This window comes from Vidua macroura, chromosome Z (assembly GCF_024509145.1).
Source record: "Vidua macroura isolate BioBank_ID:100142 chromosome Z, ASM2450914v1, whole genome shotgun sequence".
Taxonomy (NCBI): Eukaryota; Metazoa; Chordata; class Aves; order Passeriformes; family Viduidae; genus Vidua; species Vidua macroura.
Genome location: NC_071611.1, coordinates 45288199 through 45308356, shown reverse-complemented (window position 1 = coordinate 45308356; position 20158 = coordinate 45288199).

Below are 20158 nucleotides of genomic sequence, written 5' to 3'. Positions count from 1 at the left end.
TGGTAAATTATCCAAAGCAAAAGTGTTTGTGAGGGGGGAAGAAACAGCAACTGAGCTGTCTTTAGTCACCTAGGGTAATTAATCAGCATCATCAAGTCCTGGCATCAGTAAATTCTGAAAAAGGTTTTCAAGTGCTTATAGTTTCAGGGTAAATTTCTTCCAGCGCTGGGTACCTAGAATTTCTTGCTTTGATAGCATTGTCATAGAGTAACAGCCTGCCATGCAGATGTACCCATTTCCTCCCCTGTGGGAAAAGCTGCTTCTTCATGGGCCAGAGTCATCACACCTGGTTCCTCTCTCCTCCACACCCTCAATCAACTAGCTCTTCAAGGCCATTGATTTTGGGGTTTTCCCAGCGTACTTCTGCAATGGCAGAGTGGCATGTTTTCTGGGGTGGGAAGTTGTCAGCTGTTGCCCGCCCTGTGAAGGAGCATAGACGATCAGAGGGAACTTGACCTGCCTGAATGGTCACAGGGGGTCAAGCCTGGTGCAGTGTCACCCAATGGAAGTAGGATCCTGAGACAGACTATGTTCATTACCATATTTCAATTACCTGTGTTCACACCTGACCACTGCAGCCAGGCCAAGAAAACACTGCCAGGCAGAAAAACTAAACCATCTAGGTTTTCTAGGTTTTCATTTCTTTATATGGCTGGACCTCTTGCTTCCCCCACCTAATTGAGCCAATTATGATGTCTCATGGATTCCTATGCTCTAATAAGGCAAAATTTTGCTTTAGTGCTTCTCTTGTGCCAACCTCTGGCTCCTTCCCTGTTACGTAGCACCAACTCACACACCCCAGGTGAGGTATTTCTACCTCTTACTCTGGTTTGTGCAAAGGAGGGTGGTAGCCCACAAGACTGGCTCCCCAGTCATCAAAACTTTACAGCATTTGTACATTTTAACAAACGAAGCATCAGCATTCATTGCTTACAGATTATGTGACTTCCATTAATTAGCCCCTTCCATTAATCAACCCCCTATTTGCCATGCTAATTAGTCTGCAGGTGCAGTTCTTCCCTCTGTCTGACTCCAGGGTCTGTTTGGAGTAGGTGGTCACTGAGTTGATGGTCCACTGCTGGAGTTACCTCTTCCCCCAGTTACTGCTCAGTTCTGACCTTACTCCTGGTGCTCTCATCCAGACAGGTCATTCATCTTGGGATTGTCTTCCCTTTTGCCTAAAACAAGCACTAGCCAAACATATAATGTTAATGCAAATGCTTAATCATAACTGTCTAGCTACATCTGCTGATTGACAGCAACAAAAAAAAATGCAAAGCTGGCTTCAGATCTTGAGACACTCAAATCTTGAGGGGCTCCATATCACTTCCAGCCTTTCATAGGTCCTCTCTACCTTACTCAGCCATGTCTCCTCAAGTGCCTCTCCTCAAGAGGCAACATTGCTGCCTTTCTGCATGTTTCTTTGTACTTGATAAGGAGAATAAAGTGTTAAGATGGACTGACAGTGACACATAGAGACATTATAAGCCTGTAAATCCTATTTCTAGAGGAAATAAGTCAAGAACTCCTTACATCTAATTGCAGGCTGTTAACCTTATCTGCACTAGTAAACTGAAAAAGTTTCCTTGTCTGAGTTTTTTTTTTTTTTGGTTTGTTTTTGGGGTTTTTTTGGGTTTTTTTGTTGGGTTTTTTTTTTTTGTTGTTGTTTTTTTTTTTTGTTGGTTTTGTTTTTGTTTTTTGTTTTGTTTTGTTTTGTTTCGTTTTTTTATTTCCAAGACAGCTTCTGGCATATCCATCAAATTAAACAAAGCTTAAGCAGGATTTCTCCCTTACTTAGGCTGTTCTCAGTGCCTGTGTTCTCAAAATGTAGATGGAGAATGAGACTTGGGTCTCAGCAACACTGGAACCAGCTGAGCTTTTGGAAGATGTTCAAAGATCATCAGTGCTCCTGACAGTAGGAAAAAAAAGAAAAAAAAACAGTAGTTTTGTGTCCATTTTAATAAATTTAATAAAAGCTTTCAATGAGGACAAGAATTACTATAACCAAGAATCAAAAACTGTGAAAAAGATGAGATTTCTATTCAGCCCTTAGTAAGAAAGGTTTTCCATTCCTTGAATGCCTGTATTATTAGGACAGGTATCTGCATATCCTCTTTTATTGAAGTAGGAGTCTTCCTTGCACACTCTATTTTAAACTGCAGCAGACTCCACTGTGAGTTTAATTATCAATGTAGGCAGAACACCAAAACCACACAGTGTAATAGGTACAACAGCAGGTCAAGATGTTTTTGTTGTTGTTTTTTTCCCTCTGGTTTGCTTTTGGAGGGGTCTTTTTCTATTATTTTGCTTGTAATAGTGATTAAGCTCAATCCCAAAAACTCTACAAGGAAGAATGAACTACAAAAAATCACGTATCTTTTTTTTCAAGCAAAATGGCACAGGGAAATAGATGAAAGGGCCACATCTCATCGTTTTCCTATCATCTTATGTGCTGGCTTCCTTAAACCAGTCACACTCCATGTTGTTATTTGGGCTTCTTAGGTTGTTCCAAGAGGATGAATTACAACTGTTAGAAAGCTGTGAATTTTCACCCTCACCATATTGAGAATCCCTTGTTCACATGCCAGAACTTCATGTCATCCAGCTTAGCTCCTCTCACTCCCAGCAGGTTTTTCATCCCTTTGCAGTGTAACTTTTTTGAGAAAACTGTCACACTTTGGCCCCTTTTGGCTGTGCTGCACCCACCTAGGTTATAGTTTGCCACACCGGGCCTCATTTCAATGTTGCAAGAGACCAGTCCTGTCTGGTTTGAAGAAGTGTTTGAAGAAGGTCTCAGTAGGTCCCAAGTGACCCTGAGAGTCTCTTTCCTCTCTGCTAGCAGTGGCCATGATATATCTGAAGATCTCCCAGCTGTGCCCCACCAATTCTCTGATAATTTTGTGACTGGCATGCTGGTCATGCATTTTGTTTTGCCTACATGACCTCTGATGCATTTCCAGCTGAACACAAAGATTCTAGCTGCTTGTTCTCAAGACTGTAATCTTATCACTTTGGATTACTGAAGCTCATGTTGTATCATTGCTGTCATCTCCTTAAACAATCCAGTTCTAATTCATGTGCCAAAAATCACTAGAAAAAATGTAAACAAGTTACCATCCACAGGACAGCACAGATCAGTCCTATCTCTAAATGGGCTATTGCAGTCAGCACCTACCACCTTTGACTTCTATTGATCAGCTATTTCTCAGAATCCCAAGCAGAGTACCTATAAATTTGCCTCCCTCATTTTGTTGTGTTAACATGACTTTACTGAACAGACACATTCTTTCCTTCTGAAGCTCATAATTTTCCTTACTAGATGAGGAACTTAATTCTTTCCACCCAAGATCAGGTCTCACTGCCACTCTGGATGGCATCCTTCTCCGAGTATTTCTGTCCATTGTGTTACCCTGTTTTTATCTGGTTCTGGGTCCCCTTCCTGAGTACTGAATGCAACAAGAAAAATTATTCTTCAGCTTTTTCTCAAACCATAGCAGTAACAATCTTAGTAGTTATTAACAGTTTAGAAGTCCCTTACCAGCCTGAAACTCTGGTGAAAAATGTATCAAAGTCACCTTGGTTTTCCTATAAGCAGTTGAAGTGTGACTTAAAAATGGAAGCAGTCGTAAAAAAGACATTGAGGAAAGAAACATAAACATCGTTGACAGTATAAGTATGGGTATCTGGAACTGCAAAGAAGGATGGCAGGTTGTGAGTATGATGCTTCAGGATATGCTTGTCCAAGTACAGCAGGGCCTTGCTGTCAGTTTCTTGCTGCCTGCAATACTTGAAGAACATTCTAAGGTGAGAGAGGAGATATGTTATGGGAGGAAGGGGCTCCTGGAGAGCAGAGAATTGTGGAACACTGACATTCAAAAAGAATGAAGACATTTCTGTGGGGGGAGACTCTAAAACCAAGAAGAAATAAATAATCCCATCATCAAGCCATGGCTCCTAGGAAGAAGTCCCTTCCTTCTGTACGGAGAGAATCTGTAGCATTTCTTCAAAGATTACATTGCATATGAACTTAAAAAAAAAAAAAAAGCAGACAAGAAAAAATCACATAAAATGGCCAAACAGTGCCATCTGGGGACTACTCTCATAAGCATAGCATGAGCAAAAGGCAGTAAAGTTCATGAAGGACCTGCTTTTTCATTCAGAATGAGCAGAACTTTATTCTGTGGGAAATTTTGATTATTTGCACAGGACCAGTCTTGGGGTCAGGCACTGAGTGGCACACAATGCTCTATTAACAGTCAGGACTGCTCCAGGAAAGGAACACCAACACATCTCTAAATTCAAGAGCTGTGGTCAAGGAGCTTTCTTGTATGTTCTTGATGGAAAGAATTTCTTAATTTGAAGCTTGTAGGAAACAGGAGACTACACGGAAATCAAGGAAAGGACAATATGATGTAGCGACAATGGAGAAATGCTTTCAGAGCTTCTTGGTTTACTATGCTCTACAACAGAAGTTTATTTCACAAAGCCTCCAGGGCACAGTGATCCCCCATTTAAAGCAGTTCTTTTTATATGAGTGTCTGAGATTTTGCTTAAGGACTGCAGTAAAATCACAGAATCATTTCATCAGAATGGTTTGGGTTAAAAAGATCATCTGGCTCTAGTCCCCCTGCCATGGGGTACAGTAAGCACTACCATGTAGCTGTTTGTACAAGCAGTGGGAATATACCGCTTTCCAGGCTGATGCAGATGATACAAATGGAATCAGAGATCATTTGTAAGGACAGCTGTGTCATTTCAGAAGTGGCATGAGGGAAAGGAGGGTGCAAGAACAAAGCACCTGCTGCTGCCTTCAGGCAGGCAGATTCAGTCTGGGCTCTTGCAGGAATGCAAGCTTGATGGTTGCCTAGAAAATGCAGGCTTTTCAGCAGAATATAGAAAACCCAGATATGGACCAAATCTGCTGATTTGGGTGTTGTGCAAACAAAAACCAAGAGCAGCTGCTTTTAATCCCAAACTGCATATACAAAAAAGGAAAGTAGGAAAGTAGCAAAGGCAATAATTTTTTGCATTTCTTTCAGAGCCTTAGATTTCTTTGAAGGATTATGAGTATTATGGTAAGACCTTCAGTTGAAGCTGGATCAAAGAGGAAAGAGGCACCAGAGAACGTGGTCTTCAGTAAGAAGCTATGGAAGTAATGTAGGCTTTTTTTTTACTTTTAGCCTCAAACTGCCTACAAGCCAGGCTAGCTTTGGTAAAACCAAAGTAAAAAAAAATTGAGCTGCACCAGAAGTCTCTGCAATGTTTGGCTACCCATTATTTTAACATTTACCCATATTTTAACATTTTCAAGATTTCAGAATGTTCAGTACACAAGTATTCCCTTCTGTTATATTTATAGGATTCAAATCACATGCTATTTATTCTATTTATTATTTATAATACATTCATTTCAATTCACCTGTTGCAATACACAGTTCATTTTTAATACATCATTTCTAATTTCAGTGTCTTTGCAAAATCTGCCTTGAGCTAACCCCTGGAACTGAGTTCTTATCCAGAGACCGGCACCTGGGAAATCTGCTAAAACAACAGCACATGATCTGCATCCTCATGAAACTGCCTGACATTTAGGGTCATGTTGATGTTAAGCCTGCTGAGACTGGAGTGAGAACAATAGGCACCAAACTCTCTCCTTCTTCATATGCAAGGGAAGCAGAACAAGTCATCCAGCCACTAGAGTGGAGTGACCCCCACTTTTCCACCTTCCTGCTCAGTCTGAACAATCATAAGTGATGTTTTGACCATTTCTCTGTTGTGGCTGCACTCACTATGGTGTGTGAAGATACCATGAACCTTACTGGGGACAGATTTTTGTCAGAACAGGCACAACCTGCTCTTGAGGAAACTCATAATCAGATGAACAGAAATCAAGGCATAGTAAATTAATTCCCTCCAGCTTGCAGCAGTTTCCAGGCAGGATAGGTAGTTCCATGGCACACACATCACACCAGCACTCAGTAACTCCTCTCAGCCTCAGCCAGAGTCCTCAAAGGTCCTTGGGGAAGTTCCTCTCAGCATCCTCTCTAAGGCACAGCTGTGGGTATGTTCACAGGGGCTCTCAAGCCCATGCTTGAGCCCTCTTGCAATCTCCACTGCTCCTCCTCCTTGCACCAGCTCCCTGGACAGTTTGAACCCCTCCCCTCCTGCACAGTGATGCTACATCCTCTGTTTTCACAAAGGAGTGTTGTTTTAAAAGTGTGTTACCACGGACAAAAGAGATGCTATACAGCAGCTGGCAAAAGATGCTTTTTGCTGGTAGAACTCCTTTGCAGATATTCTAGGGGAACTAGAATAACAAGAAAGTTTTAGATTGTCCCCAGTATGCAGTCTCAAAAAAAAATCACCCTTTGTTTTATTCATTTCTTCAGATACAAAAGAAATATGTATTCAGCTCCTTAAGGAATTCAACTGTTGACCTTTCTGAATGCCAGAAAGCCTAGAAGTTGGGCAGAGAGAGAATGATTATCATATTGTTGAAACAGAAGAACACCCATATCTACTATTAGACCTGACACTACCTGTGAAAAAGGAGGAAGACAGGATGCTGTTGTTAGAGGAGGATCTGTTGGGGGTTGGTTGCACAAATAATTCAGGGTGGCAGGGATTTCTCTCATGTTTTGGAGGGCACTTGACTTTTTTCAGGTGGTGCACAAAAATAAGTCACATCCTTACAATAGTTGTTTGCAAGATGCAGGAAGCAGCACTGACCCAAATCAGGGGGGTTTCTCCTCAGGGGAACCCTCAGAAATATGTTTCTGGTTGAGGTGCTCAGGCATGTTTTCTTCCAGACACTGGAAGTCCCTGTGATGATGGGACAGTGGGAGGGGGGCACATACACTGCCACCAGACTACTTTGTCTCAGGGAGTTGCCTCAGATGCAGGTCAGACAGGGCAGAGCCCTCCCTCTCCCTGGCCCCTGCAAAGCCCCTCGAAAGGGCACATGCAGACCTTCTCATAATTCATAGCAGGTACACAGGCACCTCATGACAGCACACAGGCAGGTCACTTTCCCAGCCCACTGTGCAGGAGGGGGTGTAGTGGGCACGACTTGAGGACATCACTTCACCACTTCTGCCAACTGCTTGGCAGCCTTCAATCATCTACTTAAAGCAAATTTCCTTCCCAGGGCCATTGGAGACAAGTCCATATGTGGGTTTCAGGTGGTAAAAGAACATGTCTTTTAACTGTGTGGGTGCCCTCACCAAATAGGATTCAACACTGTGGGAGCAGCAAACAGTCCCAGCTGCAAAGTTCTGCAGAACCCAGGACACACCAGAGTGCAGCCACCTGCGGAGATGAGGACCCATGACATTTTCATTTTGACAATATCCCACATGCTGCAAATGTTCTCCAGGACTGAATAAGAGCCATTATTGTGAGCCATCTCAACTGCAGTGACAAGGCAGGCATTTCATTTCACAGGCCAAGAGCTAGTCATCATTTATTTATCAATGGCTTGTGTTTGTTCAACACTGTATGGCTGGTAGCCAGATAACATTAATAAAAGTGACTTCACCTTGTGTTTTGGTTTGGTTTCCGTAAAGTTTCTTTTTCCCTTTTCTGACATGTGTCCCATGTGAGAAGGCATGTCCTAAACTGGCAGTGACAGCAACAAAGATCATCTATTTTCACTGGAAGATTTTACCATTGTACAATTCATGATGAACTAAAACGATTTTAGAAATTAAGAACTGCTAAAGAATTTTTGTTTCTGCAGTCAAAAAACCCCAAGAACCTGTGCTTATACCCAGTGAGGCAACCCGATTCCTTTACCAGCAGTGGTGGGATGTACATATATTTGGAAGAAACTAGAGTGTCCAAATATATTCTTGCCTGTTTCTGTGCTTCCAGGAAGCAGAGTGCGGTGTTTTCAGCATAGGAAAAACTGCTTCCTAGGATTTCTGTGAACACAACTTCCTGTCCAAGCTGCAGTCCTCATAATTTAACAGCAGGTGTATGTTCACAAGAGGGAGCTGCTCAAAGGGGCAGAGCTGAGGTTGAATAAATACTCAGATTCCCCTGTGCCTGGTTTAACACCTGACTCTTGCATTGAAAGGAGTTCTCTGAAATACAGATCCCCTAGAGGAGTCCCTCCAGGTAACAGCTGCTGAATGCAAGGGTTCAAAATGCCTGAAAAAAGTCCAGATTCATTGTCAAGTAGCTTCTCTCTTTTTGAAAGTTGCTTTGATTAGGATTCAATGACTCTTGCAGTATCACATACACTAAGTGCTCAAACACCAACATAAACCAGAGATCTGAGAATAACTTTTACACTCCTGGGAGAGTTCCTGTGAATCTGCTGAGGAACCACTGTGTCTCACAGCACTGCAATTTGTCTTTATCTCATCTCACTGCTCCCTATTTCCAAGGGGAAAAAAAAAACAAAACCAAGGAAAACTTATGATGCAGTTGCAAGGGAGAGGTTGTCAAGATCAGTAAGGTTGCATTTGGGTTGCCAAAGCTGAGGGAATGATGTTCCCACATCCCAGGGTGCATGCAAAAAGCACTCTGCATTTGGGAGCTGTGGTTCACGCACTTCTGTGCATTGTAACAGAGCAGCTAAAGGAAGGATTGGTGGTTACTCAGGAGGTCTGTTTCCTAAATGAATATCCCTCATTTCTGAGGTTCAGTGGTAGCAATAGCTGAGGGTAAACATCTACCAAGGCATACTTCAAGGCAGGTTTATGTCTCTGTGCAGCTGTAGTCCCTGAGGATGCCCAGGGAGCCTTTACACCTCCCCCCCTCCCTCCGTCCTCCTCCCAGCTGCGTTTTGCTGATCCACTCTGCGCTGCAGCTGCCCAGGGAGAGTGTGGGGCGGGTACTGCCTCCTACACCAAGATCAGGCCAGGAAATTGTGTAATTTTTGTTTCTGCACAACTAACTCCTACTCAGAAACCTACTGAAAAGGGGGAAAAAACAAATCCTCTTTATTCCCATCAGCAGAAAGGAGATTTTCTAAGCTACTAAGTAACAGGTGTGAGGGGATGGTGAGGAGTTACTACCTGCATAAGATTATTCTTTTAACAGCTGTGTGTTTGTAGCATTGCTTGAAACAACTGAACATGTGTATGAGCTCTGCCCACTGGGGCTCTCAGTGGTTAATCCAGAATACAGGGATCCAGAGCACAGCTAAAGATTTGAAGAATGACTTTATATGAAGAATGGAAACTATAAGACAATTCACCTCAGGGACTATTATGCTACTGGTACAGCTCTAGACAATTTGAGACCTGCAAACAGGCCTCCACAGCAAGAATCAGAACACCAGTAGTGCTCAGTGGCAGCTCAGAGGAAATGGGCCAAGCTGAGGAGGAACAAGCCTCCAGAGAAATGTTTGTTGGTACTGCTGTCCAGCTCTCCACTGCCCTCCTTTTAGGAATCCCTTCCCAAGAAGAACCTGGTTGTGTTTGATGGATGCAGCAGCTTCTCATGCCTAAAGCACCATCTCAGACATGGTGTTTGTGCAGGTCCTCTACCATTCTGCAATAGCGTTTGAGGTGTATGGAGAGAAGCCTGATGCCCTAAGTTAGTCACAGGGAGCAGTCTCTTGTTTGGCTGTAAATCAAACCCAGGTCCTTGGGACTAACCCTTTCATTCACGCAAGGAGGAGAAGGAATCATTGGATCTCATTGGAGGTTTTTGCTCTGCCAGCCTAAGGAAAACCTGTAGCAGGAACTAGTTCCTAACAGTGGAGGAGCTGGGTCAGGTGCACCTGAGAGAGAAATATTGCTCTGCAATGTTAATTAGCATAATACTAAAAAATTATACCCTGCCTTCCTTTCCAGCTGAGCTAGACTGAGATACAGCTGATGGAGGAGGGGTACACAGCTCCCAGTGAACCTCTCTGAAGAGACAGAGGCCCTACTCCATGTCATCCAAGGCCCATCAGCTCCTTCTATGTATGTGGTAGGGCTCTAAGAGCCACAGATCCAGTGCAGAGGCTAAGTGTGGAGCACTTTGAAGATTAGGCCAGGTGGGACAGGCTGCTTTTCCTCACTCTGAGAGCATTTAGAAGAAAATTGACTCCCAGTCTTGTGAGGTTTCCATTAGAAGACTTTCACAGTGATGAACTTGGTTTCCTCACTTGCCCAGTCACCCCCCTGTTATGTCATTTTTGTATGTTCTGTTTATCTGAGAGGGAATTGAGCTGTGAAAGGGAAGGACAAGGACAGCAAAGCAGAGGACCAAGAAACAGGATACTGAGCTAGGCAGTCAGGGCTGTCCAAGCACAGCTGCCACACAGCTGTGCACCTGAGCACTACAGCCAAAACATAAAGCAAACCTGAGCATAAAAAATAAACCAAGCCTTCTTTCTCATACCACATATGCCTAACAGCAGCCAAGCGGGTGAGGTGGAGTGCAGAGAACAAGGGAGCACTCAGGACAGAGAGCTCAAGCATCCCCAGACCCATTCCAGATCTGATGGCCTCAATATCTTCCTAATACCAGTAACTCTCTTAGTGTTATAGTCTTAAATTTCCATTTTCTTGTGTAGGCACATCTGCATGAGTGCACACATGCTTTACATCTCCTCACAAACGCATAATCCCTTGGCAGCTTCAGCTGCATCTGCATCCATCCTCCCATCTTCTGCAGGGAAGAAGGGAGGCGTTTACAGTGTGAGACACTCTTTAGAGATCGCTGGTTAGATTGATTATGTCAAATGTTGCAACCATATAAAACCATTTCTCTCAGGTGTAACTTCAAACTGAAACTCTAAAAACAGATTCAGAGAAAAACAGTCACTGTTACCAAACTCATCAAGAAAGCTGAAGCACAGAGAGGCGAGATTTGCTTGCATTAACCAGGAACAGAAAGAGCAGATGATCAAAAACAGACCTGGAGTCAAAACCAGTTGATGAGAGGGTGATTATAAAGTCTTTCTTGGATCAGAATACAAGCTGAAACTTTAGAGGCAGCAAGCACCTCTTTAAGTCAGTATGAAATGTTCCTATTTTCATACACAATTAGCCTCATTAGAGCAGTAAGAGCTGCCTCAAGTGTCCCTAATGTATTCATTGCTTGTGGAAAATTTTCTCATGCATCTTTGTTACAGTTTCTCCCACAACATATCTCTCTGAATAGGTGATCATTTCAGTCAGAGTGTGAGGAAACATCTGGGCCCATCTGGCTCAATTAAAGTGCCTTGTTCAAAAAGCATAACCCATCATTTTCTGCTCATCTTGTTGTATTTTCATTTTTGTCTGAAATTAGGACACACTTGGAAACGCTGATTATTTTATGAATCATCTAACATCAGACTTGATACATTTTTTTTATTGTTGTTGCTGTTATGCAGAGCTCTTACTTTCAGTTCTTTTGTCCAACATACCAACATAACACTGTCTGGCTTATCTCATTTCACAGGCTCTAAATAAAGCCTTCCTAGCACTGAAACTGGCCATGCGTATGGCAACGTGCTCTGCATCCCCAAGGTGTCTGCTCAGCGGCAGATTAAGCCTGTGCCCTCTGGAGGAGGCAGATCGTGCTGTGCGATGACAGGAGGGAGATGCTGTCAGCCGCTTCCCACTGACAGGGTGCATCGACCTGGGGCTCGGCATCGTTTGCAACCCAACAAGCCTTTCACCCAGACATGCACCAGGACTCCAAAGGACACACATAAACCTGTTCCGGGGCCAAAGCACAATCAGTGCTCACTGCTAAGCACAAACCCTCCGACCTCAAGCCCAGTGTCAGGGCAGCTCCTCAGCAGAGGTGAGAAGCTGTAAAAGGTGTGGTGCCCCACAGCTCTACACGGCTGTTACAGGCAGGAGGGGAGCCTGTAGGAAGTGCCTGTCCCTCTGTGGTACCAAGGAAAAACCAGGGTGAGCAGCAGGGCCTGTTGTGCTGTTGTATGACACAGAGGTGGGTCTGTTGCAGAAGGGTGTGTAGAAAACTTGAGAAGTACAAGTTTGGACTGTAAGGAGAACATTATGTCCCTTGCCTTGTAGCTGCTGTGACAGGAAGAGTAGGGGCAGGCCTCTCCAAGACATTTAGGACAGAATTTCCTGTCCAGGACAGGACAGGCAGGTTACTCTGGCCTGCTGGCCAAGCATGAGGTATATCAGGGGGAAACAGCAGGAGAGTATAGAGGGCTGGTTGAAGGTACCCAGTTCCTTTTATTCAGCTCATTGTCCCATGGTACAAAAGGGTTTGTTAGCATGACACCAGTGTTATGAGTAAGAAATTGCTTATTTCTCCAAAGTTATAAAGTGTTATGGCCGGTTGTTAAGTAATTGTTAATTATCCATTGTTCACCCCTAGTTAATTACCCCTTGTTCATCCCCTGTTAATTACCTATTGCTCATCTCCTGTTAGAAATCCCTTTCCGTTGGGTTGGGTTTCACCCCTGCTGCTTCCTAGAAAATGGCACCTGGGACTGTGAGGAGGAAGTGACATCAGAGGCAGTATGCAAATGAAGAAAGAATGCAGCTGAATGCTGCTGAATGCAGCAACAAAAACCCCTAAAACAGTGAGCCACAATGAAATTGAAGGACTCAAACTACTGCAAAAGGTGAGCTATTAGTCCTAGTGTCTGCGGGAACCTTTCTAATGTCTCACTCTATCCGCAGAGATGCCGGCTAGAATGAGGACTGCCTGACCACAAGTCAGACTGTGGAATTCTGTCGCTCCCATGAGGATGGAATCCACAGCTCTGCTTGCGTGTAAAGCAGACAAAGCTGCACTCTTTGTCCTCCATGCTACTCTGAGAAGCAGCGCTGGTGTGCGTGCGACCTGTCAGGCCGCCACCCGAGCTGGTCACTTTCTAATAAAGGCATTTTAAAGAAGTATGGTTTCCTGCTCTTTTTATGTCAACCAGTCCTTGGAGAAGGGCAGATCCTCTCTCTGATGCTGAGCTATTAGACCTGCATTTTCATGGTCAGCAGTTCCAATGCTTCAGGCTCACAATATCACAGACACTGTATGAAGCTTTCCAGAAAATCCACGATATGATAGCCTGGGAGCCAAAAGAATAACCATTCAAAGACTGACTTCCAGGGGTCCAGACCACACCAGGGAGGGTGGATCTCTATTTCAGGGTCTCTGAGGAAGCAGTGTGCAGATTCCCAGCTATCGTGTGCCTTGCTTCCAAAAGGTTTGCTCTGAAGTCAGAGGTCCAAGACTACAGCAGGTACCCAGAGTCTCAGAGCTGCCCTTCTTCCTGCAGCAGCCTCTGTTAGCCCTAGAACAAGCTCCTGCAAACAGTTCCCCTGCAGCAATGCAGAGCGAGCTCCCTTGTCAGCTCCTGGTGTTGAGTCTCCAGCAGCAGGAGCAGAACCAGTTCTACCTAGCGAGGTATTTCTGCCAGATGTCAGTCCCTGGTCTGTGTAGCTGCACGCTGCTCATACAGAGCCTCAGGGTTCAACTGGCCAGCAGTGGCACCCACTGCTCCTGGACCTGGTGACTATGCAAACTATGATATTATAAGTAGAGGGGCAGAAAACAGCTTGTGCCATCTCATCCTCCATGTCCCCAGAGCTGAAATGTCCATATTAAAAGCAAGAAAGATTCTAACTGCATGTGTTATTTGCTAGAGATCAATTACAGATCAGTGTAAACAGCTGATCTCCTGCTGAATTCACTTCTTTATTGTACAGTTTATTAGAGGATTATTCAGACAGCTCAGCTGGACCTTACTAGCACATCAATATTTATTCTGCCCTTTAGCAAGAAGCAGAACTGGAAAGAATTTTCTTACTAAACTCTCCTTCAGAGAAGGCTGCACCTTGCTAATGCCTCTCTGTCCTCCATGAAGGCTTGTGGCCCCATGCAGACCCACTCCTGGGCCTTTCTTGGGAGCACAGCCCAGGTGGCACAAACAACACAGTATCCCCAGAGAGACACATCTGCCCAAACCAGGGATCCCACAGCACTGGCAGTCACTGCTGACTGGAAACCTGAGTTGAAGCTAAAATATAAGTGGAGGCACGACTGCAAGCAGTATTTAATGCCAGGGGAACACCTTCAGAATTCAAAAAATTCCACGGTGAGAAAAATAGATAAATCACCACTATTTCAGATGACTCTGGCATTGGAGTTGCAGAGATAGATAAGCAGATAATTCTGCAAAAGCCACATACTTGAAAACAAGGCTCTGCCTCAGCACACATTTGCCTAGCGTGCCAGGCTGCTTTCTTGTTCATGCTCACTGCTCCAAAAATAAATTGTTCCAGCATCAATAACTGGATGTGTAAAACAAGGGCAAACACTACTTCAGACACAGTCAAATATCAGGAAATACGAAATACATAGGCCTATAGCGACATACTAAGGGCACTAAAATCTAAAAACCTTGGATTTTTTAGAAGCTGCCTAAATTATCAGAAGTATTGACCTCCCATTGCGAAGTCTACAGTATCATAGGTTGTTTCAAGGACTTAACTCCTCATAACTCATGGAAATTTCTTATAGAATAAAAGTGTATGTTTGCTCTCCACAAGCATATCACTGAAAACAGAATTTCTGACATTTCATATCTTTCATGTCAAAGAGGTCTTGAATTTGCCCTTTCTCACCTAGAAATTGTAACCTTGTAGTTCAGCCATACTAACAAAAGATCTTGAGCTTCAAAACATTGCTTTACTAGACCTCAAGTTGTCAGGCCTTAAATCTATATTTGCTTGATTTTGGCCATCTGTGCAAAACGCATGTTAAGATGCATCACTTACAATTTACCTTAGATACTTATTGCCTAGCTTGTCTTAGCTGCAACAGCAAAATTGTCTCATAGTTGGTGCCTGCTCTTTTGCTGTGGCTTGGAACTTTTTTGTGGTGTTTTTTTGTGGTTTTTTTTTTTGTTGTTGTTGTTTTTTTTGTTTGTTTTTATTTTTTGGGGTTTTTTTGGGTTTGGTTTTGTTTTGTTTTGTTTTTTTTATAGATTGCCTCAAATGTCTTTTAGTGTAAGTTTTGTTTAGCTTGTGCTAATTGTGTTGTTCTTCCTTCCTAAGAAATTGTGCCGTATACAAAGGAACAGTAAACCTGAATAATCATGTATAATTAACCCTCTGGACTCACAGGAAACAAGAAAGTATAACCTATCAGTATGTGCAAGGTTGATACATACAAAGATCTCCCTAAACATACCCAGGAACAAGGAGAAAAATAGTAACCATTTTCCACAAAACATTTTCCAGGAAAATGTTGTGAAATGCCAATGAACAATGTACAGGAAGGGATAAGGCAAGATATTGATGAAGTAACCAGTGTTATAAGCAAATCATTGTACTTTTTAGGACAAACTTTTTGCTCTTTTCCTTATGTTGGAGAAGATAGCTCAGGAGTAATGCTGTGCCCAAGATGAAGCCAGGACATGTCCAGGCTCTTCAGCTCCAATAAAACTCCTGCCCCTTGTCGTGTCATGATACGCGCTTTCCAAAAGCCCCTCTCCCTCCTTTTCATAAGCCCCCTTTAGGTGCTGGAAGGCCACAATGAAGTTATCTCAGAGCCTTCTCTTTCCATGCTGAACAATCCCAGCTCTTCAGAGGAGAGCTGCTTCAATCCTCTGATCATCTCTGTGGCCTCCTTGGAACTCACTCCCACAGGTCCATATCCTTATGCTAAGGGCTGCAGAGATGGACTCAGTACTACATGTGGCATCTCACAAGAGCAACGTAGAGGGAAAAATCAAGCCATTTCTAAGAGAAAGGTAAGGAAAAATTGCTTGGTTTTCTTTACCTTGAACTCAAGCGACTTCCTGGAAGAAAATGCTGAGGTGGGTCTGGCAGGAAGACAGAGTTGGCACAGTAGGTATGTGTGTGCCTTCTCCTGTGCATTGCCCAGTGGGGGTCATTAAAACTGATGCAGCCTTTTTCCTGTTAAGGGATACAGAGGTACACCACTGCTCTGCAGAACTGGAGCTTCATTTCATAATTCTGGATAAAAGCATGGTCTTCTAACATCTCCTTCTTTGGATGCTTCTGCAAAAATTGCAAATAGTGCCAGGAGAAATGTATTTGCATTTCTGCCTGTCTGTGGAAAAGGATATGAAGTATTAAATGCCACCATGAATCACAGCAACAGGAATTCCAGTCTATGCTAAAGATCTGCTGAAAAATTCATCAGATTCTGATCTTTCAGCATCTGGAGTAATCTTCTAATACTATGTGCATAGCACTGAAATTAAAGAACAGCATTTATCATTTCTCATTTGAAGCAGACACATTACACTTCACAGCAATGGAATTAAAAGTTGAAGCTCATCTGATTTTATTTACCTTACACAAGATGCTTGATCATATTAAAGATGCAGTTTCCAGTCATTCATCCAGGTAAAACTCAAACTTTGTTCTTGAGGTCTTGTTGGTATTAAATCCTTTTGAATTGCTGTCATTTGGGCTGAGTTTTATACCATCCTGCACAGGGATTAATAAATGCACATAAGTTTTCCTTTGAAGCTGTGAACATTTTTTTTTCAGACAGGAAACATTCTAGGACAGAACTTGGTTCAGAAGCTGAGGTTGAGTATTCAAGATGCTGACCAGATGAATTTTGTGGCACTCATGGTGGGGCACAGGAACACTGGTGAGAAATGGGCCTTTCTATTAGAGCACTTGTTAAGGATGCTAGCCCTGGGTCTAGCACTGGGCCATGCAGGCAGGTACCCTTTGCAGTCACTTGGGAACCTCACACCTAGTCACCTCAACAACCTCCCCATGGGTGAAGCAGCCTGGGCTGAACTGTTAGGGCCTCGTTTTACAGCCTCGTTTACTCAGAGCAGGTGTTAGGACAGTACAGCTGTTTGCACCGCCCAAAAGCTTTGGGTGCTTAGTCTGTTCTTCCTCCTCCCACTGCAGCTGTCTGAGTACCTGCATTCTAAGTACTTGGGTGTCTGTGCTGAAGTCACACCTACTCACCACAGGCTGAGCACATGCAGGGCACAGCCCTGGGATCTACCTGGATGCTTACTGCCCAGCCCCTTGCTCTCCTATGCTGTTTCCAGTCTCTGTGTCCATCCCCACCTGAAGTTCCAAGACTCCTGTGGTGCATGTCTCCTCTTCCTCATTCTCCAGCATTGATTACTTGCTTCTGTCCACTTAGTGGAGCATCTCTGCTCATGTGAATTCTGCCTCCGGCAGTGTCAGCCTGTGAAGTTAGACATCCAAAAGCAGCCCTTTTTTGCAATATGCACATACAAACTATACAAACACATTCAAAATGCTTAGTATTTTAAAAAACTTATGTGGCACAAGTGTGAAATGGTGATGAACACATCATTCTGCCAGCAGATGGCAATCAAAATAAAGAAACATGATTACTGATGATAAATAATTCCATATAAAATCAGATGCATTTTACTCAGGGGAGCAATGCAGTTGCCACCCACCACGAGGGGGTACCTGGCAGAGAATGATGTCCCTTCTGCCTCTCCTCCTTGCATTAATTCCAGAAAAGATTTTATAAGAAACCTCCAAACATCCTTTTATACATCTGAAGATGGTAAACAATTGCAGTTCAACCCTCCACAGGAGATGTAGTCCTCATGATGTCCCACACATGGAAAAAGAAATAAAGAGGTTTGATAGAGGCTCATACCTTGCACATGTGGGGCAGCAGCTGCAGAAGCAGACGAGAAATTTCCAGGTCTAATAGGTGTTAGGCTTATGGTGGTAGAAGCAGGAGAAAAGCCTAGTGAGAAGTGAGTGAGGGAAGAAAAAGGAGGGCAGCTCCCCTAGTGAAGATAGCTGAGGGGAAAAAAAAATATTGGTAATAAAATGAAAATTTAAAAACCCCTGCATTCATCCCTGGTTTCAAGATGAGTCAGTAAAGGCATGAGAGGCAAATTTAGCCACAGTATATAAAAACATCTCAATGTGAAATGAGATAGAATATACTCTGGGTTCAACAGCCTTAATTCAATCAGTTGAAAAAAACATATAGGAGTCCAGTTCTTGTGGTTCATACATCCCTAGAACAGAACCTGGCAACTTATTTGCCTCTACGGTGAGCCACCACTAGGATGCGGACAGAGCAGATGTGCAGCAAGAAAGGAAGAGCTAAGAGCCATCGCTGTAAGTCAACAGTTTCTGGTTCTGTTTTACTGGAGGTCAGTTTCCACATGAAGTCTAGTGAACTCTAGTCCATTGCTTTAGAAACTCCAGAAGACCAGAGAAAGATGAAATCTTGGAACTGATGACAAGAGGGAAGTCTTTGGGTCAAACACTCTTCTAACACCTTCTAGGAATGCTGTCAGCAGCATTTTTGAACTTCATAATGAGACTGACAGTACTAGGCTAGCAGGGATCAGGAGAGGAGCAGACACAGCAGGAGTACCAAACTCAACCATTATGGAATACTCATTGCTTCACAGCATATACAGCAACATCCCTGCAATGGCAAACCAAGGCTTGTAATTTAAATCAGCTTCCTGAGCAAGCTGGATGAGCTGTTTCTTCACATTTCTTCTGGCATGTTAGAAGTGTGCTGGACACGTTGCATGTGGTCAGGGCTGCAGCGCACCAATGATCCCATCTCCTGCAGAGGAGTTGTGCTGTCCTGCTCCTCTCCAGAGCCATACACAAAGAAACAAGCATTGCAGTTCACCAGTTAATAATGTCTGGGTCTGCCAGCACCATTATACACCAGAAAACTTCACAGCCATTATTTTGTGTGTGCCCAGAGCTTTGACTAGGAGCTGAAGCCACTCCAGGAGAACAGCCAGCAGCTTTACAGATTAAAGGAGATGAGGAGTTCCTTGTAAGCTTGTACCGAAAGGGATCCTTCTAGATCAAGTCTTCACCTACCTATGTGCTCCATTTTCCCTTTTTCAGTGTTTTTTGCCCAAAAATCTACCAGAAGTCCTTCTCTTACCTCATAAGAGAGGCAGCGCTGAGGCAGGGCAAATCATCTCCAACATTACAGTAACCAGGTCAGGTGTCTACAATTGCAGACTTGGAAGGCTTTGATTGCTACAGGCTGCTCTGCACACCACAGTATAAAGTGTTTCTGCTGCCTTTTTTTAATCCCCCATTCACTCTGTTTTTTGTGCTTTGCTTGATATTGAATTTATGGCCATGCTATCTCTTTGTAATGTATTCTGGTGTAATTACTGATGCTTGCTAGGTTGACTCTTCAGGATTTCTATTTGCTGTGTTCTCCTAACACAAGTCTCTCTAAACTCATGTCAGAGTAGCCAGAAGCCTTGCATACAGCAAAGGAAGATGCAGTTGACTAACATTATCCTTTGCTGCAGTGGTGAAGGACCAGAAGTAGGTATCAATACATTTTTAAGCATCTTTGCATGTTAGGAATAAACTGATTAGCAGGAAAAGTGGTAGCATGTTCTGTACGTGATACAAAGAGAAAGGTCTTTTAGCATTTTGGCACTGAGTAATCTATCATAAATTCTTGTAAACCCATCAGATTATTCAAAGTAGTAAGCAGAATATGAAAAACATTAATGGCCTCTGCTTAAGCAGCCATTGCTACTGGATAATTTGGTCATGCCTGTCCATTTGGTTATGACTGTCCATTCTCTTATTTCCTCCCAGTTTTTACCCTTCTCCTTGGGTAGCCCCAATGGTAATCCTATACTTTTGTATAGGATTGTATAGGATCCTATACTTTTGTATAGAATTTTAACTTTTGAAGAAACTTTCTCAATGTCACCGAGTGGCTTGTTTCCACCTATGAAAGATCTGCTTGCCCATTCTTGTTGCAGAGTATGGCATCAAGATACTTCTGGGCACCTTGTCAGTACACTCCCAGCAGAAGCTCACCCTTTGCCATGCCACATTCCCTCAGATTCTTGCCACCTGCAGTCCATCACTGGATGTGTCCCCCCACTATCCCTACATGCTGCTCATACTCCTCTCTCCTGCCTCAGTCATGTCCATGTGCTCCTGTTCTCTTCCCTTTGATCACTGCTATACACTTAAGCCAGAGCTTCCCTTGGGCAATGGAAAAGCCCTGCAGCAGATCCTGTGCAAGAACCCCCTCAACCCAACATCGGCACTTAGAAAATGCAGCTGCCAAACCCCAGGGCACACTGCAGTGACCCTCTCCAATGGAAGAGATACTTCTCAACAGGCACTTAGCTCCTAACAGGTTCAGTCAACCTGAGCATAATGAGAACCACTTCTCTAACATTTGCAGACTGTTCTGGAAGACACAGTGGACATGCTTCAGGTGTTCAGGGCCT